Source organism: Triturus cristatus, chromosome 4_1, assembly GCF_964204655.1.
Source record: "Triturus cristatus chromosome 4_1, aTriCri1.1, whole genome shotgun sequence".
Classification (NCBI taxonomy): domain Eukaryota; kingdom Metazoa; phylum Chordata; class Amphibia; order Caudata; family Salamandridae; genus Triturus; species Triturus cristatus.
The window spans coordinates 1,248,031,819-1,248,059,783 of NC_140585.1; the positions used below are offsets into that span (position 1 = coordinate 1,248,031,819).

At 46.1% G+C, this 27,965-nt stretch overlaps 1 long non-coding RNA gene across 1 annotated transcript in view; it reads right to left on the reverse strand.

Moving 5' to 3' along the window:
• Window positions 1–27,965, reverse strand: part of LOC146856512 (uncharacterized) — a 641,203-nt gene that overhangs the window by 496,699 nt on the left and 116,539 nt on the right. Inside the window, exon 3 of the long non-coding RNA XR_014981504.1 lies at window positions 24,899–24,969. This is a non-coding gene — a long non-coding RNA (uncharacterized LOC146856512). The remainder of the gene's footprint in view (window positions 1–24,898; window positions 24,970–27,965) is intronic.

Genomic DNA, 27,965 nt, shown 5'->3' on the forward strand with positions numbered 1-27,965 from the left:
GAATTGTTCTGTGGTAATAGTGCATTGTGCTGTATGTGATGGTGCACTATGCTATTGGTGGTGGTACAATACACTGTGAGTTGTGGCACACTGTTCCGAAGGTGGTGGTGCAATATGCCTTAGAATGTAGTTGAATGTGCTAAAAGTGACGGTGCACTGTTGTGCAAGAGGTAGTGCATCATGCCATTGGTCAGGGTACTTGGTGCAGTGGGTAATGGTGCACAGAAGAGTGCATGGTGGTGAGCTGATTCGGCACATCTCTAGTATGATGACCATGTGTTGGATTTCTGACACTGATGTATGTGCTCCTTGCTTGCATCTCATTTATGTTTTTAGGCTGGACCTGCATTTGGCTCAGCCTTCTTCAGCCAGTAGCTTCTTTGCATCAGAAAGTTAAAGCAATTGAGATGAGACACTGTCAATCAAGTCTTTGATGTGACCACAAGAGTAATTTAGTCTTACTTTTTTGCCTGTTTGGGTGCAACCTACGGCATTTTGGGGAATGCACAAGGGCATATTTTACACCTGAAAAGTATACACCATGTACTGTAATCACAAAGTAAAGCTATTGTAGTTGGTTTGTACTGCAATAAAGGTTTGTGTTGCTTTTGTCAGTAATCAAGTGTGAATGTCAAACTTGTTGGCTTTGGCAGTGCTAGTACAAGACACTGTGTTCTGCTTTACACTCCCAAATAAAAGAAATTCAGCACTACCTAGCAGAGGCATCCAGTAAGGTAAAAAAAACACCTGGAAAAGGGCCCCACCCTCACCAAATGAGGCACATCAAGAGACAGTTTTCAGAATAAAGACAGATAATAATTAAACATTCACATGTAAAATGCAAGGCAATAGAACTCAAGCAAATAATAATGGAACACTCACAAGTCAAATAATAATAATGGTCGTCCAATACAAGAAATGAGCATGGTTAAATGCCAGACTCAAATATAAGAAATAAACCCTGTCAAATGAAAGACTCAAATGTAAAGAGCAAGTATACACAGAATGTGCACACTGACCAAAAACACATAACTCAATACCAATGATCAGAGAAAATACCTCACCAGCTGCAATATCTTCATCTGAGCCCACACAAGACTGGGGGGTTCCAAATTACAGTCCTGGGGTCAAGAGACTCCTCAAGTCAGGAAATGCAGGACTGAGCAGATGCGTCCACTTCTCAGGAAAAATTCAGTTTTTGAGCCAAGAAACCCCCATTTTTAATAATCAATGCATGAGGAGTTTTGGAGAAGACATCCTCTACAGCAAGGAAACGTACTGGTGCTGGCCAGGCTCCATGCAAGCATTCCAAGGCAAAGGAGTCCTCATGCATTTTCCTCACGCTACATGTTCCAGTCCCCTTATCTTGCACCAGCTCGAGAAAGTAGAAAACATCTCAAAGAGAACAAAAAACACCCACAAAGAGAAAAACAATCTTGAGCGTGAATAACATAAATAACTGTGAGTAACCTGGGGGTCTGCTTCTGTGTGTGGGGAACTCAAGCCAGACAGAGTCAGAATTCAATATGGATTTTAGGGCACGTTAAAGCCCATAGGTAAAAATTAATTTCACAATATACAACCTAATGCACGTTTGTGCACCACTGCCTGCAGCACTATACTCCGAGACAGAGAAGCACATTCCACACATTAATCTCTCTTGCTTTCAAACAAACATCCCACATGTTCTGTTCCAGGCAAGTTCGTTCTACTGTGTGAAACGCTCCTACTCTGAAGCTACAAGGAGACGTGAAATAAAATCCCATGGCAAAATGCAAGTGCACAAAAAATGATGTCATACATTTAAGATAGAGTAAACTAAAACAATGGTAGCCAAAGGTCATCCTGTGGTCCCAATACATTTGAGGGTGTATAGCACTACATGTCCACACTATGACCTTTGACTATCATAACATAAATATCTAAAATCAACTTTTTAAGTGTAAGCATGTATACAAGATTAGGCACACGTTAAAACAGTGACATTATAAAATCATGTAACTTATTACTTCATTTAAAACAGCTCATGTATATCCAATAATAACTGAGCTACATAAATAAATGTGTGATTAATACACAAACAGAATGAAAAACTTCCTAGTAAGCATGACGGTAAGTTTCAATTCTATTAAGGACACGGAGGCGAGGATTATGCTGTAACTTTCTTTATTCCTCCTTCCAGCAGTCTTTAACTTTTTTAACTTTTATTACAAAAAACTAGCACTCCCATGTTGCTTCAGAGAGGTCATACACAGTCCACCAATAGGCAGTCCCCACTATCCCCGAGGGTGTGTCCTTCCTGTGCCAACTCCTCTTTCTTGACTGCGAACACTGAAACCTCGCGTCTTGTCAGTCATTCTTGGAACCTTCGGAACCTGAAACAGATCAACATCAACCAATGACTCTGATATCGGTACCATCAAAAGCCATCTCAACTTTACTTTTTAACATAATGTGAGAACATCTCAAAATGAACGATAATAGACTAAGTCACCTTTAACTACATCGTAAATAACTTTAAAACATATACTTATACCATACGGCAGGCTTCCACCCTGACGGGTACATTCCTTTGTCAATACTGGGTGGGAAAATGGAGACCTTTGCAGCCCTGGGCGGGAATAATTCTCGCCTCAGTGTCCTTAATAGAATTGAAACTTTCTGTCATGCTTACTAGGAAATTTTTCATTCTATGTTTGGATTATGCTCGTTCAAAGCTTATCCACCACCAGCGACACCATATCCACGGCTGGTTTAAAATAGAACCTCTTGAACATAGAGTCTGATGACCAGTCTGCAGCGTTCAAAATGTCTTTCAACCTGGCCCCCAGGGAGAAAGCTTTTGAAGCCATGGCTCCTCGAACCGAATGGGCTCAGAACTGCAAGACGTTTATGCCTGCCTCTTGCCTCTTGCATCACCCATCGGATCCAACGGGCTATAGTTGGTTGCGTAACCGCTTTGAAGGGCTTCCTTAAGGAAATCAACAATTGATACTCCCCAGGGGGGTGGGCTTCCTCCGCCATACTCTTGTACTCTTTGAGGCATCAGACCACACACAGCTTGGGGGAACTATCCAAAGCCGGATAAGATATCACTCTAGAGTCTGACTTAGTCCTGCGGACAATGTGGAATGTAATTCCCTGCGGAGGGAAAACTCATCCTGAAATGTCCAGTGCCCTAACGTTCGGCACTCTTCTGCAAGAGATCAGGCACAAGAGCATCGCCAGTTTCGCCGATAGCTCTTTATGGGACAAATACTTATTGGGCTGCCAAGATTGGGACAAGTGCAACACCTTATTAACATCCCAAAGCGAAGAATATCTGGGTTCTGGAGGGAGTGTGAGGCGTATTCCCCTCAACAAGTTGCAGACCATTGGGTGCTTCCCAATTGGATGACCCTGGATCGGCATATGGCCCGCTGAAATCGCCGACCTATAGGAATTAATTGTGCGGTACGCCAGTCCCTGAACCACTAAGGATGCCAGGAAGTTCATAACTGCTACCACTTCGCACCCCATGGGATCCTGATTATTCTGAATCCACCAACTGACCCACCTGGACCAAGCTGATCTCTATCTTTTATTCGTGCAGCTTTTGAGCCTCATTCGAAAGGCCAGAGACTCTCCAGCGATGCCTGAAATCCGCCAGGCCACTAATGGCATTCTCCCTTGTTGGACTAGCGGATGGGGATGGGGATGGCCCTGAGGATCCCTCAGAAGGAGAGGATCAAAGGGTAGAAGGACTGGAGAATCCCAGGAAAGTTCCAGAAGAACTGGAAACCACACTTGCGACCGCCAATACGGTGTGATCAATACCACCCTCGCCTGCTGTCTGCGGACATGTGTCGTGAGTCTCATCATCGCGATTGGGGGAAAAGGCATATCTCGCTTCCACAGACCAATTCTGGAGAAAAGCGTCCGTCGTGGCCGCAAGAGGATCCGGCTTCCAGCGGAATAATTTCGGTAGCTGGTGATCTAACCTGGACGCGAAAAGATCTACTGAAAATGGACCCTGCGTGTCGTGTAGTATCTGAAAAATCTGTGGGTACAGCTACAACAAACTCCTGTCCGACCAACTCCTGGAGCATCAATCTGCCACTACGTTGGAAACTCCCGGGAGATATTTCGCCTTCACCGAGATGTTGTTGGAAAGGCAAAACGTCCAAAGGTCTTTGGCAAAATCTGCTAAAGCCTTGGACTTCGTACCTCCTAGGTGGTTGATGTAACGCACTGCCGAGATATTGTCCATCTTCAACAGCACACTGCAGGACACTTTGTCCTTCGTCCAGCACTGCATCGCGAAGGAGCCCGCCATCAATTCTAGGCAATTGATGTGGAGCTGGCCTTCTTCGACAGACCACTTTCCTCCTGTAAAGGAGTCCCCACAATAGGCTCCGCAGCCCGACTTGCTGGCGTCCGACTCTATTACCAAGTCTGGATCGCAACCGAAAATGGCCCTGCCGTTCCAGGCTTCCATATGGTCTAGCCACCACATCATCTCCATGCGGACCTACTCTGTAATGGGGACCAGGTCCGAGTATTGAAGGCCCTTACGAAGGTGAGAGGCCTTCAAACGTTGTAACGCCCTGTAATGGAGCAGTCCAGGGAAGATTGCTTGAATCGCAGAGGCGAAAAGACTCACCAACCGAGCTATCTGCCTCAGTGAAGTGGAGGAGCGAGCTAACATCCTACTCAGTTCCCTGCGGATCTTGGTAATCTTCCTCGCTGTAAGACTCAGAGTTCAGGCCACCAAATCTATGGTAAACCCCAAGAATGTCATCTGTCTGGATGGGGTCGTTAGAGAGGTTTTGTCGTTTATCTTAAAACCCAGATTCTGGAGGAGGTCCACTGTTTCCCGCAGATGGCTCGAGAGGTGCAAAGGACATTGCTCTAAGAGCAAGATATCATCCAAATAGATGATGAGTCGCGAACCCCTGGCACGTAGTGTCTCCACCATCTGTTTGAGAACCTTTGTGAAACACCACGGGCCCGATGAGAGGCCGAAAGGAAGAGTTGCAAACTCGTAAACCTGCTTCCTTCATTGAAACTGCAGGAAACGCCTGTGTGGTGGAAAAACGGGTACCGCTAAGTAGGTGTCCTTCAGGTCCAAACGGACCATCCAATCGTTGGGCTGCAGGAGGTCCAGCAAAAGATGGATTGCTTCCATTTTGAAGTGGCGGTATACTAGCCACTGGTTGAATTCTTTCAGGTTTATTACCACCGTCCGCCTTGTCTACGAGGAAAATGTTGCTGAGACAACCTTTGGGGTGCAAGTGGGAAGGCACAATCACTCCTTTGTGCAACAGGTCCGCTACCTCCTTGTCTATTAGCGAGGCTTGGTCCTGTGCAAAAATCAGCGATCTGGGCCAGATGTCCTGAACGGGAGTGCCGTAAAACTCTATCTGGAAACCTTTGATGGTTTGAAGTACCCAGGCATCTGAGGTAATGGACCTGCAATTCTCTTCGAAAAACACCAACTTGCCCCCCACCTTGAGTTGGTGAAAAGGAGAAAGGTTCACCTTATGTGGCCAAGGGCTGGCCTCTGGCTGCTCCTCTGCCTCCTCGGCCTCTGTAGCCGCTTCCGGATTGGAAGAATTGCCGGAGTCTGTGGCTTTCTTGCTGCCCCTTGGAGGGTCTTGTGTCGAGCGCCCTCTGCCACGACCGGCCCCGACAAAAACTCTAAGGTGGAAAACCTTTTTAATCAATGACTGCGCCTTATCTAAGGACATAAACGTGGAGACGAATTTCATCAACTCTTTGATTAATGGGTCTTCAAAGAGTCAACCCTGCGCTACTGTGCCCGCCTCCGAAGAGGCCAGGTCCCCAATCATGGGATCCACTTTAAGGAGAAAAGAGCGTCGCCTCTCTGTAGAGAGGGCGCAATTAGCGTTCCCCCAAAAAATTATCGCACGTTGTGCCCAATTGGAAATTCTCTCCTGGGACAAAGGGTTACCTTCCAGTTTGGCCTCTTCCGCCACTTCTAGTATTTTAGTAATGGGTCCTGTTAAGTCCAGGAGTTTATCCTGGCAGGATTTCCAGGATCTATCTATTCCCTTCTTTGGGTCCCTTACATATTTTTGTAAAAAGGTGGCAATTTTTTGGTCGACCTCTGGTGTGGTTGCTACTTTGCCCGGAAGGGACGGGCGAGGGCACTCTGCTCTGAGGCAAGCCCGTACCTCTTTTTCCAGAGGTTTCCGCAGCCTTCCTGCAATGAACGCCAAGACCTTTGGAGAGGGCGTCCACTCCGAGGATCGTGGGTGTATCAAATCCTCCGGGACCAACATGTCGGAGAGTTCCTCCATTTCCTTGGGTGTGCCTGAAGGGGACACTATGGAGCGCCAGGGTCTAGAGGGGCCTGCCTCATCTGCAGAGTCCCCCAAGGACTTTTCTTCCTCATCCTGTCCGAACTCTGGGATCTCTGGGAAGACTGGGGTGGTATCCTGCCTTCCTATCACTGGCCTTTCTAAGAAGGCCCTCTTCAACCGTTCAAATGCACCTACGTCCATGTTCAAGGTGCTTTTGCTCTTCTCGGCGCGTTGGGGTCTCTCGGCCTGGCAAGCATAAGCTATTTGCATTATGCGGCGCTCAAATTTTCCCTTAGCCTCTGCCACTGCCTGATGAATGGATGCATCACCTGCATCACAAAACTCATCATTGAGGGGAAGAACCTGCAGGGATTTTTCCTCTGCCTAATCCTCCTCCGTGACCGAGGGAAAAGGTAAGGCACGAGGGTGGCTGAGACAAAATAAATACACTTAAATATATGTGTTAACCCCCCCCCTTTTTTCTTCATTTGAAAGCGCTCTGTGCACTAGCAGGCAACTACCTGATTTTATGGCAGAATTTTGAAAAGTGAGGGAATCACTGAATTATTTGGACTACCAAGCGGCTAGCCGGAAAGCTCTGGATGGGGGCCACTCACCCTTAATCTGCCGGGTGTCACGTTAGTCTGGGTCCGCCCTCCCACAGCTTCCTCGCACTGACCGTGCCTTGTGCGCCCTACGACATTAATACCGACCCGCTAGGATGTGGGCGTCAAGCTGTGAGCACTTTATATATGGACCCACACTCCGGTGGGTGCCAGGGCTTCCAGACTCCACAGGCTCCGGTACGCGTCAGGAAAGAAACGCGGGCTCCGTGACTGAACTCGCCAATCCCACCTCACAGAGCGGCTGGGATCAACGAGTTGAGTCAGGCGCCCCCCCGCCGTCCCGACGCGCACTGCACTGCTAGCCTGGCTCCAGGGGGCCGCGAGCAGACCTCCGACAATGCTCCCGAGGCCCCAGAATGAAAACAAAATGGAAAAACGCAACCTGTCAAAGCGCAAGGAGAAACCGCACTGTGCCGTGCACTAAATACAATTGGAAACACAATTAAATATAGGGCAACAATATCACAATAATCAAGTCACGTTCCCACCACACACTAAGCGCAGGGGGAACGTTTACTACTAGCGCTGCATTATTTTCTCAGTAAGCGCGCACACAAACAATATTAAACACCAATTTCCTCACAACTCTGACGAGTAAAAGGAAAAACAACTTAACTGCTGGCAGCATGAAAGAAAGAGGAGTTGGCACACGAAGCACACGCCCTCAGGGATAGTGGAGACTGCCTATTGGTGGAATGTGTATGACCTCTGTGAAGCACCATGGGAGTGCTAGTTTTTTGTTATAAAAGTTAAAAAAGTTAAAGACTGCTGGAAGGAGGAATAAAGAAATTTACAGCATAATCCTCGCCTCCAGTCCTGACATAAAATCAAGCATGTTAACTTATTACTGCTCCTAGTGTTATAAATAGTTAATCCTGGAACTTCTACTATTGAAGCACCTAAAGTTATATACTTTGCTTGAACTAATAAATGAATCTCAAAATCATGGTCATCAAACTGAACAGTTTCTCTTGAAACACTCTGGGTATGCAATGCCTCAATCAGTCCCAACTTTGTGAATGTACACAGCCCTCCTGCTATAATTAAAACAATATCCGTTCACATTTGTCATTCAGAAGTACTCTTGGAATCATCATTTTACATCAAGTTGGACACATATTTCATTTTCAGAGTCAGTCTCATTGTGCACATTTAAAGGTGCGGTGCTATATCCTGTTATTGGTTTCAGTGTGAAGGTGCTTCAGCCAAGGCGTCAGTCTGTGCTGTCAGGTGGTCACTTCGGGGTTGGGGGCTCCCGCACCCTCACGGCCCTACTCAGACACAGGCACCCACATGCCGGGGAAGGATATCCTAGGCACCAACACTTCATAGTGTGATCTAAGAAAGAAACAAGTATCATTCTTCCCGACAGCAAAGTTTTTCAGAAAGCACAAGTGCTCCTTTTTCTGCTTTGGATCTGATGACAAAGTTTTGTCTGCAATTATCTCTGCTGGCTCTGGGAAATCATTTGAGGATTCTAGCCATACTTTGAGTTCTTGATTCTTGGTAGTGGAGTCAAACCCTCCTTCCTCTCACACAGTAAGTAGGGCTGGGGCAGTCCCCTTCCTGACTATCGCTCCATACACTTCTGAATAAGTACACCCTCGATTTTTTGGCATAAGCCCAATGTCTGAAAAAACAACAAAAGGGGTCAGGATAGAAACGCCCTGACCCCCTAGGCCAGCTCATGGGGTCCCACAAGAACCTCCAGGGGCCCAACAATTATTTTAAAAAACAATTAGCGGATTCGCTATAGATCCACGAATCCGGACGAACATTTTTTTTTAAAACGGAGCGCGGGCTCCCGCACTTCATTTCCTTTAGGCCACCAGGTGGGCCAGGTCCCGGGGGCAATGATAAATAGAGATGTGGGAGCCTAGATGGGCCACCCCAACCTCAGGGACTGTCACCTACCCATGGCTTATACATTGAAGTGCGGGGGGATAACGTGCCACCTCCCCAGGGTTATGTTTAAAATAATGTGGGGGGGGGGCTCCAGCCCTCCCCCACTCAGACCCGGGGACCTCCACCTCCTCTGAGATACTTTGGATATGGGAGGGGGGCTGCGCGGCCCCTCAAAGCCATAAATGGCCCTGGGGAGTGCCACCCCCCAGGGCTAGCTCTAGCAATGTCCTGGGGTGCCACCACCGAGACATTGCAGTTTGCTATGGGATGCCGAGAGCACTTCTCCCGCCATCCCACTGTAAACAGTGTGCTCCCTTTGAACAAGCTAGAGCAATTTGCTCTTGCTTGTTCAAAGCAAGCACAATTAGCTTTTTACCCTCAGGAAGCTGCATGTCAGCAGCTCCCTGGGGGTAAAAACCCATGCTGGCTCCAGCAGGAGCCAGGAGCTGGCCGGGACCGCAGGGGCCTTCCGGCTCCCCCTGCAGTCCCCAACCAGCTGTCTATGCCCCATGGGGATGGGGTCCCTGGGGATGAAAATGGCCCTGGGGAGGGGGGGAGGGGGTAGGCGAGAGCCCCCTCCCTTTTTTAATTTAAAAAAATAAAATGGCCGGACCCTGGTGGATGGGGTCCCTGGGGTCGAAATCGGTCTTGGGGGCCACGCAGCTCCCCCTCCTTAAAATAAGATATTTAGAAAAACAAAAAAGAAATGGCCTGGCCTCGGGGATGGGGTCCCCGGAGCCGAAAATTGCCTGAGAGAGGGCCCCCACCTTGAAAATCCCCCCAAAAATAGCCATGCCCCGGGGGGATGGGGCCCGAGAGAACGAAATCTGCCTGGGGAGCAGGCCACACAGCCCCCCTCCCCTTTCTAACTAAAAATAAAAAGAAAGGCCTCGCCTCGGAGGATGCGGTCCCCAGGGCCCAAAAGGATATAGGAAAGGGGGAGGCACACAGCCTCCCTTCCTAAAATGCACACAAAAAAATAGGAAGTTGGCAACTTGTCGGAGGCCCCGCCCCCTTTCTCCACTACTCTGCAAACGCGCCTACTGGTGCGCTCGTGGTTGGGATATAAAGTCACCTCTGCTCCTGAGGGTCCTTAGGGGCCAACTAGTCTACCTGTTACCTCCAGTAAGCCCCACATAGTGGGATTGCTGAGAGGTGGTTGGAAGCCACACCACTTTTTCCAATGGAGAAAGGAGGTGTGGCCTCTGACCACCTCTCAGCAATCCCACTGTGTGGGGCTTGCTGGAGATAACAGGTAGGCTAGTTGGCCCCTAAGGACCCCCCGCACCAAAGGGGACTTCATCACCAACCAAGAGCGCGCCAGGAGGCATGTTTGCAGACTGTCGGAGAAAGGGGGGTGGCCTATCAGAACTCATCAATCCTGCTGTGTGGGACTTACTGGAGGTAACATGAGGGGTCACTGACCCATAAGATGTCCTTGGGGCCAACTATCCCTCTTGTTACCTCCAGTAAGTCCCACCAAGCAGGATTGCTAAGAGGTCTTCTGAGGCCACGCCCCCATACTACACCACTCTGAAAACACACCTCCTGGTGCACTACTGGTTGGGGAATGAAGTCCACTTTACTCCAGAGGGACATTGGGGGCCAACAAGCCCTCCAGGTAGCTACTGTAAGTCCTACGCAGCAGAATTCCTGAGAGCTGGTTGGAGGCCCAGTCCCTTTTCTCCACCACTCTGCAAACGTGAATGCTAGAGAAAAAACCTTAGAAATTCACTGAAAAAAAGAAAGGTTAAAGGGATGTGATAGTTAGGAATTAGCATTTAAAAAAACATTACAAAGTCACGGAAAAGGACAGTGATGTCATTTGAGATGTTATCGATGATGTCACTGACGACGTCAGGAGTGATGTAATATGTAACCTCATCAGCAGTGCATTCTGGGGCTCGAGTTATAGTTAGCTCAGCTAACTATAACGGCAGAATTTCACAGGTTTTGTACAAGTGAAATGTCAGTCTAACGATAACGTTTCTGTAACCTGTGTTTTTCCATAAATTTCTAACGATAACGTCCATGAAACCTGTTTTTTTTTCAGTATATGTGTGTGTGTGTGTGTGTGTGTGTGTGTGTGTGTGTGTGTGTGCAAGCAAAGTAAAAAAAAAACACAAGAAGATAATGATGGTAAAACACATGCAGATAATAAACACCTACAAGTTACATAATAATGAAACATTCACAAGTGATATGCAAGGGAGTAAAACCTAAGCAGATAATAATAATGGAACATTCACAAGTAAAATGCAATGAAATAGAACACAAGCAAATAATAATGGAACACTCACAAGTCAAATAATAATAATGGACGTCCAGTTCAAGAAATAAGCACTGTTAAATGCAAGACTCAAATGTAAGAAATAAACGCTGTCAAATGAAAGACTCAAATTTAAAGAGCATGTGTACGCAGAGTGTGCACATAGACCAAAAACACATATCTCAGTACCAATGATCTGAGAAAATACCTCACCGGCTGCAATATCTTCATCTTAGCACCTCACAAGACTGGGGGATTCCAAAATACAGTCCTGGGGTCAAAAGACTCCTCAAGTCAGGAAATGCAGCATTGTGCAGATGCATCCACCTCTCAGGACAAATCCGGTTTTCAAGCCAAGAAACCCCAGTTGTTATAATATTCTCAATGAATGAGGAGTTTGAGAAGACATCCTCTACAGCAAGGAAACTTACTGGTGCTGGCTAGGCTCCATGTAAGCAAGGCAAAGGAGTCCTCACGCATTCTCCTCATGCCCATGCTAATGTTCCAGCCCCCTTATCTTGCACCGGCTCAAGAAAGTAGAAAATATCTCAACGAGTACAAAAACACCCTCAAAGAGGAAAACAATCTTGAACATGAATAACTTAAATAACCGTGAGTAACCTGGGGACCTGCTTGTGTGTGTGCAGAACTCAAGCCGGACAGAGTCAGAATTCAGGATGGAGCTCAGGGTATGAAGCCCATAGGTAAAACTTAATTTCACAATGTACAACCTAATGCACATTTGAGCACCACTACATGCACCACTGTACTCCGAGACAGAGAAGCTCATTCCACACATTTCTCTCTCCCAAGCTTTCAAATGCACATCCCACACGTTCTGTTCCAGGCAAGTTTGTTCTACTCTGTGAAACACTCCTACTTTGAGGTTACAAGGAGACACAAAATGAAATCACAAGGCCAAATGCAAGTGCACAAAAAATGATGTTGTACATTCAAGATAGAGTAAATCAAAACACAGAGTCAATTAAAACAATAGTAATCAAAGGTCATCACGTGGTCCCAACACATATGAATGCATATAGCTCTACACCTTGAAGCTACTACCAGATATTGAGCCAAGGAAGATGGATGCAAAGATGGAGCAAATTGTATTGAGGGGAGTTTGGCTGATAACGTACACTAATTGTCTCAGAAACAATCATTGAGAAATACACACGCACGTTTCCTCAATTTTGATATAACAACATACTCAATATTTCACTCCCTCTCTTCATCTAGAAGTAGCAATACTACTGTCTATGTGGTGGAAGTCCAAGTTAATCAACAGAGCACTGCTTTAGATACTATCATGCATGGTAAGGGGTAGAATTGTGCCACAACTGTGCCTCATTGCCTGATGCTGGCTGTCAAATTTTCCTTAGTGTACATCTGTTCACTAGTTTTTAATATTTACATAAATCTAGTACATTTGCTCGGAACTTCTATGTGTTATTCAAAACAAAGAACATTGACTCATCCTTGCGTCAGCATATTTGCATCAGTCTATTTATTTACATTTATATTCTTGCTCGACAATCTGATACATCTGTAAAATTACACTTTTTTACCCTGAATGTTGACCCTTTGTCCTGAATTTATACAGTTGCAGCCTAGAATTTTCTATTACGCTAGGTGGTCTCCCTACTCGGAAAAAACTCAATGACACTCCCCAAGTATTTGCTAAAAGGGTTGAGGGTCAAGTGAAAAAAGAAGTCATGATTTTCTCTATCCTGGTGTAGGTAGAGCAATGCAGTACACCTGTAAAGCCATAGCAGCAGTATACTCAGGAATACATCAACATGGCACCTCTTCAACATCAGGAGAGAAAAGACTTTTGAGGTAAGACAGGGCAGGGAAAAGGACTTGAAAGTGTACCTTTACAGATTCAATTATCCTTGGGTACAAAAGGTCAGTAACATAGCAAGGATACCATGAGCCCTGATGCAAGCAAGGAATATGGCCCCTTTTACTCTTGTTGAGTCATTAAACTACCATAATTATCAGGGTACAATGGGCACTGGAGCAACTGCACCAGTGGTAGCTATACCCCGCACAAAGCTCTACAGTACTTGAATGGAAGGAAATGAAACTAAGTTACTTTCTTGTAACTGCAATTATCCAGTATTGGTATCTTTCATAGATTCACATATTTGAATCATTCACCGTCGTCGAAGTAGGAGTCCCACGGTACTACAGTAAAGCAGTATGTAAACTAACGTAGGCAACAATGGTACTAGGCCATAAATGTAATAGCCTAGCTATTTCCTTTTTAAAAGGACCAAACTTTACATGAGACCACTAAGAGTACAATTAATAACAAAGCACAATGTTTTTTTTTAAAAGGGAGCTATGAAAATTATATGGCTCCCTTAAGTGACAGCAGGACATATACCTTACATTTTAAAACCATAATAAAACTAGAAATAAAAAACCATAGAAGAGAATATTTCTCCATTTTTTTTAAATCACAGATAAAAGTAACATATATACTACAATTAAAACACTCTACATACAAAAGGAATGGTTCAATTCAGCATAGTTGTGTGGCAAAAACTTTCCCTCAGCCCTGGTGATTAGTGTGAGGTGACTTTTCTCTGGATCGGCCAAACACTCTCTAAAAACTTGTCGATCAAAAACATGATACTGGGCGAGGTGTCAGCTTTACAGATTCTCAGGGCAACCCTAAACTGACGGATTCCTAACGAACGTAGAAGGGGAATAATCCCGCTTTTACGCTGTTTCAAGTAAAAAGGTATAGAAGAACCACAGATGATCGTCAGTTTTCTCACACCCATTACATGCTGGGTAGAGGCTACCCCCCCCCCCCCCCGAACAACATGTCCATTTAGAGCTAAATGAAGCGAGGGGGAGAGTGCCCAATCTAAACCTTATATAAAGTGCTTTGGTGGGGGGAAGGTTATTATGGTCCATAAAGGCCTCAAGAGTCGAAAAGGGCTTAAACCCTATAAATCGGTCCCTAAAGGACCCCAGATTTGGCTGATTGATCAGCTTCATCTCCTCATGCCCCAATAAAGAGACTTCAATTTTTTAATTGAGAAAGATGTGATGGCGGAAAGGTCTTCCCAGAGCTCTTGCATCCACAATAAGTAAAAGGTCTGCTTTAATGTAAATGTAGCTCAGCCATGGTACCAAAGTCCTACTTTTTTGTTTACTAAGGATGTCGCTCAAACCTGCCCTGTAGCGAGACAGCCTGGGAACAGACCAAAGGCGTAGCCAATAAAGTAGGGGTTTCAGTTGCACCAGGGAAGTTATAGGGCGGATACCAAGGTCCTGCCTGAAGATCAAAGGAGTGCTCTGCAGTAGTTTAAGGGCCGTCCTCAAAAGATTTGTTTTCACCTGTACCTAGCGCACTTATTTTACTACTATGCTCCCAAAGTTCTGCGCCATAGGTGGAAGCTGCTACTGCTTGGGCTCATCAAACTTCGAGAAGTGGAGGGGCAGGGTGAAAAGAGGTCTTGTCAGCAAGTCTCAGAATAGCAGCGGCCCTATGGTTTATCCTAAGAGAACTCTTCTAAGACTTGACTGTCCCAGGAGTTGGTGGTAGAAAGCCGGATTCCGAGATAGTCAAATTCGAGAACTCTCTCCAATTCCTGCCCCTCTACAGTTAATGGCCCTCTAAAGCCCCTATGAGGGTTTATTGCCATAAATCTAGTTTTAGATACGTTTGTAGTCAGGCCAGAGGAGACGCAGAATGAATGAAACCTGAGGAGGAGAGTCTTAATATCAATTGGGGTTTTCGAAATCAGTAGCGTGTCATATAAAAACAATAGCGCTGGAATTTTAAGTACCCCCAAGCGCCGGGCAATCATTGTCACAGCCCATTAGGAAATCGACGCAACCATTGATAAAAAGAAGAAATAAGGTGAGGACAAGGACACAGCCCTGCCTGACTCCCCTACTAAGTTCAAAATGGTCAGTAGTTTCCTCGTTTGCTACCCAACTAATTTTTGTGAAGTTATCACAATGGAATCACTGCAAAATTGGGTATCTGGTGTGGCGTTGCCATACCCTGTGTGGTTAGCACATTAAGTTTGTCCCAAAATTTGTAATGCATCTTGTTTTTATCCTTCTTAATCATCTAGGGTGTTTACATGATGAATGTTACTGCTCGTCCTATGAGGGTTTTCCCTGCATAGGGTCACGCAGGGATGGGTGAGGGGAGGTGGGCGGTTGATCGTAATCACCGGTTATCACGGTTTTTATTTCAGATTACTCATTGCACCATGTTGAGCTCTAGCTGTGACGCACAAAAGCAACCACTGATACCTGGTTTACCTGTTGCATGGGGTAGATTGTCCGCATTTTCAGACCTGACACTGACCACTTGGAACGTTAAGGGACTCAATAATGTTAGACAAGGGAAGCAGATTTTGCACTATCTACAGCGCCATGGAACTGACATTGAATTTTTGCAGGAAACTCACCTGCCTAAGGCAGGCTCCACCAACTTTGCTTCGGGTTGGAGCCCGCATCGCTATTTTGCAAATTACAACACCTACACAAAACGCACCGCGGTATTGAGCCACAAGCGTTTGCCTTTTCAATTTTCCAAAGCACACAACGACAGAGAGGGGGGTGCTACACTATAGTAGTGGGTCAGCTAATGGATCACTGTATGGCATTCGTCAGTATATACACTCCAAACGTAGATAACCCAGAGTACTTCCATGACCTGCACGCACAGTTCCTACAACTAGACGCATGGTATGTATGCATGGGGGGGGGGCTTAAACATACTGCTAGACCCCACGCATAACAGCACTTCCAATTCACCGGATACCAAACCTCGACCACGCCTTGCACTGCTCGACTTGTGTGACACGGTGGGTCTGGTCGATGTGTGGCGTCAGCGCAACCCGGCAGCTGCCGCATATTCCTATTATTCGGCACAATAGGATATGTGGACCAGACTAGATTATTGGCTTCTTTCTCCTAATTTGACCACCTGGTATAAGTCATCCTAACATCTTCCCGAAACGTATTCCGACCACTCCCCTGTGGTGTTACAGGTTTGTGTCCCTAGGGCTGAGGAGTGTGAGAGGCAGTGGAGATTTCCTAGGCAGCCTTTGATGAACGATGTATTCAGAGCGGAACGTCGAGTGGCCATAGGGGAATACTTTGAGCTAAATACTGGATCAGTAAATTCCTGGGCTACACTCCCACTCCAACAGTTGACCTTCTTGGGCTTCGAGGTCGATACGGTCTGGTAATGCCTCTGTTTGCCCCAACAGAAAATGCGTTTGATTCGCAGAGAGCTGCGGCGGACCTCGGAGAAAGAGAGATTCTTGTTACGCCATCTCGACTGCATTGTCGGGCTTCTTTCCTCTTCGATCCAGGCAATCTTTCCTGGCCCCTTACACTACCGGGTCTTGCAGCGTTTGAAGACACAACACCTGCATCGCGGGCTCTCCTACTCGCAAGAGATCTCTCTCTTGCAGGAGGCCCGCTCAGAGCTCCTTTGGTGGCTCGTGCACATGCAAGGGTGGAATGGGAGAGCCATCTTTGGATCCTCCCCGGACCGGATGATCGAGTCCGACGACAGTCGCCTAGGTTGGGGCACCTTCTGTGGACACGTTACTACCGGTGGACATTGGTCCGAGCACGAGCGATCGTTGCACATAAATTGTTTAGAGCTCCTAGCCGGATCCTTCGCGATTCGCAGCCTGGTGGCCGACAAGGTCTCATACGCCATCCTCCTGAAGATGGACAATATCTTGGCGGTAAGATATATCAATCGCCTGGGGGCACTCGATCGAAGCTCCTAGCGGACCTGGCAAAGGAATTCTGGGAGCACTGCCTGAGCCACAATCTATTGGTCACCGCAGAGTATCTTCCGGGCTCGCTGAATCAGATGGCGGACTGGTTTTCCAGACATCTACAGGACTACAGTGCTTGGAAACTGGTTCCGGTGGTCTTGTGCAGTCTGATGTCTCATTGGGGACCGTGTCAGGTGGGTCTCTTTGCGTCCCGTCTCGATTTTCAGCTCCCTCGTTTTTTCATCTGGCGCCCGGACCCTCTACCAGAAGCGACAGATGCCTTTTTACAGGACTGGACTCCGTTCCGCGGGTATGCCTTCCCACCGTTCGCCATGATCCCCAGGCTCCCGGCTCTCATAAGGAGGCAGAAAGCTGAGGTAGGCCTTGTGACACCGCATTGGAAATCTCAAGTCTGGTATGCAGTTCTTCTGGAACTTTCTATGGATTCTCCAAACCTACTTCCCAAGACTCCTTATCTCCTGACAGATGCTCAAGGCAACTTACATCCTCTAATTTAAGAAGGCACCCGCCGCCTCATGAGCTGGAGGATTACAGGGGACATTGGGAAGTCCCTGGCCTTTGGGATTGGGCTTCCTCCCTTATCAGGAAGGCTTGGGCAGATTCTACGGTCAAACGTTACCGTTCCTCCTGGCGTAAATGGCTCTGCTGGTGTGTGCGACAGGGTTTGGATCCCGTGGGGGCAGATGTGATTCACGTGGTCAACTATCTCTCGGAATTGGTGGATCAGGGATTAGCCTACCGATCGATCATCAACGCGAGTAGAACGGCCATTTCGGCGGGCAACCAACCCATTTACGGAGTTCCAGTGGGAGAACATCCTTTAGTTTGCAGATTGCTGAGAGGTATACGTATTTGGTTTCCTCCTCGCCCTAAGTACTCCTCTCTGTGGGACATTAAAATTGTACTCGGTTTCTTGCAGTCCTGGCAAAACAATCATTATCTTTCCTGGAAGGAACTCTCCAGCAAGTTGGCGATGCTGCTCTGTCTGATATCCTGCAAGCGGGTCTCAGATGTACGCGCAGTGGAGTTGTCGGCGCGGCTCTTCACACCAGATGGGATGTAGTTCCCTATGGCGCAGCGTACTAAGTCTAACACCAGAGTGGTGCACTATCTGGCCTTCCTGGGCGATCCCAAATTGTGTGTTGTCCACTGTCGGGGCGTACAAGATGATGACGGAGGAATACAGACCTCCCGGAGTATCACAACTTTTTATTTCTCTTAAGAAACCTTTCAAAGCTGTAACGGCCGCCACAATTGCCCACTGGGTTCGGTGGGTTATCCAAGAAGCGGGGGTCGATTCCTCGGCCTTTGGGGCCCACTCGACAAGGAGAGCCATGGCATCTAAAGCCTTTGCCCTTGGAGGGCACCTGGAGGACATCCTTAAAGCGGCAGACTAGGCCTCGGATTCCACCTTCAAAAATTTCTATTTTAAACCCATCCTGGGCATGGCTTCTATGGTCGTCGATCAGCTTTGAACCAGCATAATCCGAAGCCTCCGGTCCTGTCATAGAATGAAAAATTTCCTAGCTATCATGACGGAAAGTTTCAATTCTATTAAGGACTCTGAGGTGAGGATTATCCCACCCAGTGTATTGTCTTACTCTTACCCTCCTGCGAGTCTACTTCAAGTTAGATCAGTATCTTTCCTTTCGGGATATGCGAGTGTACTTCAAGTTGGATAAGTATCTTTCCTTTCAAGTATGGTGGTTTGCTGGTGATACTTTTGTCATGTGATTTAGTTATTCCGCTTGTTTGGATTGTCTAATGTTTGATTGCAGGGATGCCGTTGGTTTTCCATGATCTGACGCTATTCCTTTCTTTGCAGGATCCGAACAGAAACAGGGCTATTAGGGCACGTGGAATCATGTAGTTCGCCCGAAGAAAGAGGAAGTGATTTCCCGGGACTCTGTTTATATGGGACTGCCTCTATGATCACTTCTTTGTTTAAGACTCATGGGATATGTAGTCTTACTGTTTGTTGTTTCTAAGGCTGCTGAGCAATAATAAATTCAAGAGATAAACATAATCCTCGCCTCCGAGTCTTCAATAGAATTGAAACTTTCCGTCATGATAGCTAGGAAATTTTGCATTCAGCAGCGCCCGCACGTTGTCTACTCTATGTTTGGAGCAGCAATGTACAAATGGCGAGTGGGCTTTCTTATTTTAAATTCCTGCTGGGCCAAAAATAAAGGCCAAAATAAAGGCCCATCATCCCCCCTTTGGTTCAAGCATAATCCTGGCAGGGAGCTATATGGAGCGTGACACCTAGATGCAATGCAATTGAGGGGAAACAAAGGCAAACAGCTTATTTCACATGTACTTAAGAGAATTTATGATTTTGCGTAAAGCTTTTGACTTTGTTTAATCCCTGTCTATAAGAGATATGCATGCAAAGTAAGAATGTCAGATGTATCCACACAAGTAACATTTTAAATAGTGCTTTTTTTTTATTTCTTTAATTGTTTTATAGCGCTACTCCAAATGTGGGATGTCTGAGCGCTATACATCACAGGCACACATTATACATTCACAATAAATCATACAAGTGTGTAAATCAATGTACAGTATATTACATAAGACAATTAAAGTTTCAAGGTGTAGAAGTCAAAAATCTTTTTTACCGATAGGGATATGTTAAAAGAGCATGGCAGGGAGAAACAAAAAGTCAGGTTTTAATATTTTATCATGCAGTGCTTGTGGTTTTCTGTACTAAGACTGTATTACTACCCAGAGCAAACCTTTTTAACAGCCTTACAATAACAAGAAATATACTGAGAAAAAACCCAATAAGGTTCTAAAGACATAACTTGTAGTTTCCATGCAGATGCTTGATGCCGATTCATAGCTCCCTGTGCTACGTTAGAAGGATTGAATTTATGAACTCCAGGTACTAAAAGGATCTGGGTCTAAAACAGTAACCCACTTATTTATCTACATTAAATCGAAATCTGTCATCTGCATGTTACACATATGCTTTGCAGGACACAAATTAACCCTCTATGTTATTTTATGAGAATAAAACTGTGTAAAGACAAAACAGATCTCTCAAGAAAGTGCATTAACCATCAGTTATCTTACCCTTATTATTATTCCTGAGATTTATGGAACACACAAAAGCTCTCTGCAACAGGTGCCTTAACCCCCATAAAATATTTAAAAATGGGGCAGCTGCGACCAATTAAGGCAGAACAGATTTACTGTCGCGATTCTCCTTGCTGTCAATTTCTCTGTGGCAGAGTTTTTTTTTGTTAAATAAATGTATAAGTTGACTGTCAGACTACTTTCCATTCACTTCGCCCCTCAAGACTTTAAACCTTTTTTGTCGCCATACCTTGAACCCAATGTATGGGTTCCGGGAGTAACGTTTTTTCAGAACGGAATGTAAGCCTTAAGGGCATTTGATGTTTTAATTGGGCATATGGTGATATCCGATTTAAGATGGGAGAGGATGTACCCTCGCGGCTACATCCGCCGACTGTGAAGCTGGTTCTGGGCAAAATCACGTAATCTCCCCGCGCCTCCCAAAAATGAATGTGTCCTTGTGTAACGTAACCGGTGCTCATGGAAAGCGCTCCGATACCTTCAGGTCACGCTATATAAATCTGCAACAAAAAAATAGTGGCACCCGACACCGTGGCTACACATTCAAAGCAATACTTGGGTTTGAATGTTGTGCCTGTGGGTGCGAGGCTTCCTCTGTTTGCGCACATGAGGCTGTTCTTCCTATGGTGATCGCACAGAGGCAGGCGCGCAACACCCATTGGGCTCACCGGGCTTCAGACCCCCCCCCCCCCCCCTCTCCCCCTCGGCTGAGACAGCCTCGCGGGCTGGCGTCCGTCTAATTGCAGCCGGACCCGAGTACTTCACAGGTCTTTAAAAGGCCATTTACTCGTTAATGAGGCTCTTGTTGCGTTTTCACCCCTTCTTACAGCCACTCTGCCTATGGCTGGAAGACTTAGCCCCCCCGAAATCTTCTTCAGCCCTCCCCGAAATGTGGCTCTAGTTGCCCGCCTGCACAGAGGTGTGCAGGGAATGAACTCTGCAATAATACCCCGGCTCCTCGAATGGCCAGGGCTGGGGGCCCGCCACGAAATGGCCTGGGGGTTCCTAATTGATCGTATAGAGGCAGCTAGGCACGCTTTGATCTTCGCAATCTTGCAGGGGTTCGAATCAACGCTCCATTCACATCCCTTGATATCATTGGGTCACAAGTCACGTGGTCACTCCAGGATGTCATCAAAGAGCTTTACCGTGGCACCTTATACAATATGTTACCGAATGCGGGAAGGGGGGGATTAAGGAGATGTTTGTGAAGGTCATTGTTCGCTGTTCATATTTATGTTGCTTTGCTCCATCAATAAATGCCGCAGGAAGGACTCGGGGAGGATCGCAACATAGAACACTACGGAGTTTACGTGCACACCTTTGCTATTACAGTATCTGCAACGTGTAAGTATGTACATTTCCTCGTGTCACTTACTTGGTTCTATTGTGAAGCGCTGACTCCTTTGGGTAAAGTCCGCGCTATATAAAATTGCATTAAATAAATCAATACAAAATGAAATAAACTGTCTCGCATCTGCCAGGGTTTGCAGCGTTTTTTTCTCTCTGCAGTTTTAATAGCGCGTACTCGACCCGAAGGTACCGGAGCGCCTTCTATGAGCACCAGTTCAATTACGCAAGGACACGGCGCTTAGAGGTAAATACACGTCCGACTTCACAGGCACTGGCCGTCATCCAGTCCGAGGGAGGATTCTGGTCATTTCGTGGGTCAGCATTCACAATCACCACAGCTGACGGTGATCTGCAAAGGGGCCGTCTGAGGGCAGGTTCAGCGAGGGGCACACCCTCAACCCCACCCCCCCACAGATGGGTGTTCCCCTGGTCTCGCCCCGTGTTCGGGGGCTCGTCCCCAAAGAGCCACCCCTTGCCCGCCCCCGGCGTGGCTTTCAGCAGTGGGAGGATCGGGGGAGTGGGCGGCAGGCCGCATGGCATTGTTTTCATTCACCCACTGATCCCTGCGCCCCCTCCCCCTTGCGCTTCCTTCTGAAGGCTCTCTCCTTAAAGAGACAGCGACCACGCTGCGGACATGTATTTCGAACAGGTAACACTGGTTGTCGCACTTCACAGATGGGTACGATAAAGCGCCCGTGATTTGAAGAGATGATCAAGGCGGCAGGAGATCCGAACCCATTCGTCTCGCAAGCAGACGAATCCGAGAACAGGAAGATGTTGCTTCCCTGACAGAGAAACTGACCAGCACGCACTGATAACATCATAGCATGTAGCATGTTCTGACTTCTGAGCGGCGCAGGCAGCAGTCTCGAGGTCGCACGGGTAGAGAGGGTGCCCGCTGGAGAGTTCATGCAGCGAGTTCCTTAGTACCGTGGGGGACACACGCTCGGGAGAGTGCTGGTGAGGACTGACGCTTCCTTGTTGTAAGATTCTTGCGTTGACCGTGAGATCAACGCTGCAGAGACTTGGGGGACATTGAGCTGTTGACGTTGTGTTTCTTGAGCAATGCGGCCATGAGGACAAAACACGTAGGTTTAGAAATCGGATAAAGTTTAAAAAGAAACAAGCACTGGCAACGCCAACAGGTCTCGTCTATGTTCGAGCTAATGGCTTTGCCAATGTCTTTCAGCCAAGGTGTAGAGCAGCAGCGTGGTTGCTGTGCAGCATGGTTATTTAAAAAAATAATAAGTTGTAAAAGTTGTTACAAAAAGTGCTAAGAAGTGCGAAGTTGAAAAAAAAGCGCTGTAACGCAGGCAGCGCTGCCCAGGGCCGGCTTAAGGGCGGTGTGACCGGTGCCACCGCACCGGGTGCTGGCTTCCTGGGGGCGCCGTGTTTGAAAGTTTATTATGCTTTTGAAGCACCTGCTGCAGCGTTTCTTCCCCCCAGCAATTACCAGGCATCACATAAATGTCAAGATAACTCGTGTGATTAATTATCTTCCTGGAGAGAGATCAGCATTTTGTATAGTTGAGGTTTTGACTTAGGTAAAGTTAGTGCAGAGGGTTAATATGCCTGCTGCAAAGAACGTGTTCCAGGTAGATTACAGAGTGTGTATGATGTAAACAGATCAGCAGGTCACTGCTTTCAAAAAAGACATCCTTTTGTTGCTTGCAATTTAGAACTTAAAGTCCTAATATAGGAAAGTGAGCTATTAACTTTCATCCTAGCACTGCATACACACTGCAAAGTATACATTATTAGAACATTGATTAATGTTGCAAAAAGGGTTAATTTGGCTAGGAATCGATTCTTACTATTAAAGAAAACTCCCAACTATGCTGTTTCTTTTTCGACTCTGAGTTTGTGCTTCTCCACACCAAGCACTCTTGAACTATACTGCCTACCTGTATGGATGACATGCGACTCCTACACTTTTAGTCCTTAGGCTTATGTAACATTTCCTATACACTGATTTACACACGTATGAAGATTGTCTCTGTGTAATGTGTGTGTGATGCAAAGTGCACGGACACCCTGCACTGGTATGAGTGGCGCTATATAACTAATTCAATGCATCTGAGAAAGTGTGGTTATGGTGACTTGGTCACTCTTAAAGGGTGCTAGTGAGAGAATCTGTGGTTGATGTGGTCATTGGGGGGGCGCCAACAAACATTGTCGCACAGGGCGCCACCAGCACTAAAGCCGGCCCTGGCGCTGCCTGTGTCATAGACCTATTTTTTTGCTTGAGGGGAAACAGTACAACAGGAAGGTGGGGAGGTATCACAGAAGAAGCACCATGGACACTGGGAGAATGTGGTGGTAGGGAAGAAACAACACAGACAATGGAGGGTTTGGGGTAGGACTGGAGGGAAGAAGAAAAAAAGAAAAATAGTACCTTTATCACAGCGCCAGCAACGGAAGGACCCTAATCAAGGTGAAGCAATCAGTACTTGGTCCGTGCTCCAGACCAAAGAAGAGGAAGTGAAGCCAGCACACGCTGCCGAATTAGGAGGCAGCAAGTGAATGACAATGAAGCCCACCAATGGTAAGCAGTGGGTGGGCTCCAAGTCCTTTGTAGAAAAGAATACCCCTTGTAAGCGAGAGCGCATGCAGTTGCAGGCAAAACTTTAAAAAATTTATGATTTACATTCCATTGTGTAACAAACAGTGTTTCAAACTCTTACACATTCACAATCTTCCAGAAACGCAAATTTGTGCTCAAAACAAACAAAACAATTTCTCCTGATTTATTGGGCTTGCTATTGTTTGTCACAAAGCTAGCCCTCCAAAGGAATCAACTCCACCCCTGACCATAAACACTATATTGGAAGCTTCACTCTGAGGAAGATGCCTCCCTTTACCAAAGTGGATTAAATTGGGATTTATTAAAAGTAAAACCTCAAAATCTACTGGATTGGAAAGACCTGCAACCCTAGTGAGCAATGCTCAATGCATGGGCACAGATGTACAGAATATGCACACTGTAAACTTAAGTCTTTCCAAGCAAACTGTGCTGAAAATAAATACCTACAAATTTGAAATCTCCTGCGCGTTAGAAACGAAATCCCCAGTGAGTTAAACCCAAAAAAATGCTCTGTTGGAGGTGTTAATAGGAGGTCTGAAACAACAAGAGCTCATCATGTCCTGCTGCCAAACGGCAAGGGAGGGAATAAGTGGTTCAAATAGGCTTCCACCAACTTAGAGTTATGAATTTCAAAATTGGGTCGATGTTTTTCAAGAATTCGTGCAGTTTCGGTTTCATAACAAGACTATGTCTGTAAGGAATCACATGGATGAAGTGAGCCTCTAATGATGTCATATCTGTGTGCATAAAGCATTTCTACAACAATCGCTTGAGACATGAACATGACGTTAGGAGGGTGGGTGGTAGGAAGGGAAGAAGCAACATGGATAAGGGGAATGGGAGGGGAAGAATCGATACAGACATGGAGGTGGGAGGGAAGGAGCAACACAGACAACGGTGGGGGGTGTAAAACAACACTGATAAAGACAACCTGGGAAGAAGAAAAAAAATAGTACCTCAATCACAGTGTGATCAGTGGAAGGACAGCAATCAAGTTGATGCAATCAGTACTTGATCCATGCTCTAGCTGAAAGAAGAAGAATTGAGGTCAGCAGGGCTCCGGCCAATTAGAAGCCAGCAAATAAGAGCGACAATAAAGCCAACAAATAGTAAGCAAAGGGTAGACAGCAAACCCCTTGTATACAATTTCTCTCAGAGGCAAGAGCGCATGCATGACATTTACTGTCACAGGCGAGACCTAACAAGGAGGCCAACAGTTTTCATGTTATGTTATTTACTAATCACACATGCCTAGCTTCACGGTGCGACAATCGCATAATAAAGTATGATTAATGACAAAAACTTTAATGGCTAAAAGCGTACAGCACTAGACATTAGAGAGCAGTTTTTAGTAACTTCCTGAATCTAGGAGGAATTTTTTTCAGCTTTTTTCAATGCTACACCAATTTTGAGCTGAGTGTTATTGGCACGTTCTTGCCTTTTGCACTTGTTACTATCATCTGGTTTTAATTGCCAATAACACTGAACAGAAAAATCTTAATACATCATAGTGCACACAAAACATGCCCTACAACCATTTGCCTGACTTAGTTTCTCTTTTTTGCACCAATGTCGAAATCTGGCACACAGTCACATAGGATGACGCCTGCCTCTCTGCGCTAAACACCGCAGATTATTTGAAGAGTTCAATCGACTACGAAGCCAGCGAAGAAGGAGTACAGATGCTCACCTCCTACTTAACCCAGAGATACCAGCTTGTCCAAATGAATACCTCAAGACTAGAGCACATCTTCATGACCTGTGTAATCCCACCTTCCTCCATCCGATCATTAGTCTTGCAACTGCTGGCTGTAAAGAATAGCCAGACCCACCACGACAAGGTCCACACAAAGCTCTACTTGAGGGTATTATTGAAAAGTAGAGTCACTAGCTTGAAAGAATGCCTCACCTCCACTGAAGCCTACCAGAAGAACAAAGTTAGTCCCGATTGCAAGCGATAAACAAGCTCAAGTACAATAGCTGACAGCAACCGGCCTGGATGTCTTCACTCCTCAGCTTCGACTACACAAAGTGTCTTAGTTCCCACGTCAAAGGCAGCATTAGCATCAAAACCAACATCACTTAAGTCTTAGAAGAACCAGACTGCATGGCAGCAGCTTTAACCCTATTGAAGACATACTTTAGAACTGCCATACAAGCTCTGGGCAGCTGACCGTCCTTCTCACCAGCATTTCAGACGTCCACCTGGCACCAATAAAAGCATCACCTCTGCAAGGGTTAGAAGTACAAGGGAACAGAGAAGGTATGACCACATCACACCTATGATTCAGTGGGTTCCCTGTCATCCTGCATGACCCTGAAGAACGCTCGTGCCATTTAACTTCAATATATCGCGCACCGTGGGGGACAACATCAAGATCTCCAGTTGTCCGAAGAGCCAGAAGGAAAAACACCTAAAACAAGCTATCATCTGCAACATATCACCCATGTGGAATGGTACCCTGAAACTGATCTGACAAGCACCCCAAATCCTCCACTTCAGAAAGCAGCAGAGGCAAGCATTTTCAAGGAACCCCTCATGGGCAAGTAACAAGATTAACGCATGCAGCATGGATGTCAGAAAGACCCCTCCACCAGCGACACATTCAACTTCTGCTCCATTACTTTGTAATCTTCCCATCTCTTGGACACACCGCTGTTACTTAACAGCCAGGTCCAAGCCTTACAAACAATCTTACTTAAATGAGCTCTGCTAAAAGTTAATTGATTCTTCCTCAATCACAGTGGTCTCATTATCATTCAGATCATTTATCAGCCAAATTGACTGTACGCAATCAATGCGTACATTGAGGAGAAGATGTAACCTTACAGCTAGAGCGGTCGGCCTCGAAGCTGGAGAACCGGGTTCGAGTCTCAACAATGACGCTCAACATCCTGTGATTGTGGGCAAATCACTTAATCTCCCCATGCCTAACAAAAATGAATGTGTCCATCTGTAACGAAACTGGTGGTCATGTAAAGCGCTCTGAACCCGATGTCTCGGGTCTAGTTCGCGCTATTGCATAAACTCTTCATGTCACAGTTAATTTCTTTCCAAAAGTGCAGTGTGTCCCAGTGACAAAGAAAACCACAGCCGAGTGTGTCGCAAGATAAGTGATGGTGAGGTATAGCCACCGTTTCATTTTTGTGTGTTTTAACAAACAAAAAGGTTAATGGACAACAAGGTTAATAGACAACTATTAGGCCAATATCCAATTTCTTTGTTATATATGTCAATGACGTTTCTATCCTCAATGTGAGACAGGGGTCTCATCAGGACAAAGGGATGCATGGGACATCTTAAAAGAATAATGATAATTAAGTGCGGTGGTCTGGAATATCATTAGATTTGTGTAGGTATTTGTATACTTATACCTACATTGGCCAGGTAATACCAACGCTATGGTCCAAAAAGGTGAAAAGCGTGATGAGAATAATGTGTACTCACTGCGTGGGTGACAAGTACCTGAGCAAGGTATAACAATCTTATCAAGTAATTAGCAAGTTGACTATTTAAAAGAAAAAATAAAGTTAAGTAATATTAAACCCACCCTCTCTTGGCAAGAGTACTCAAATAAGAAATGTGGTTGCCGGTTGATGAACAGTAGTGTAAGGGACAGCGCAGTTAGATAACTTGTCGGTGTCTGGGTTTGTATTGCAGCGCAGGCCAAATGCCCACTATACTAAATAGGTCTGTTCCTGGTGGAGACAAGAGCACATGCGCTATGCCACACGACTGTCACTGTCTCAGCAGAGACAGTGACGGAAGTCTAGACCGCTAACCACTATAATGGTCAGAGTCCTAAATATAGCCTGACGATTCCATCGTGGGATGTGTATGAGAAAAGGAGAGTTGTAAATAATGATATTTGAAAAAAAGACAAATTAAGTTTATGGCAGTGAAGAATCACTTGGAGGTATATAATAATCAATAGGGAGCCAGCGGGGAATAATGTTACCATTTAGGGATATTCTATTTTTATCAATCAGTTCTTGTGTTCTGGGGGAGGGTGTCACTGGATG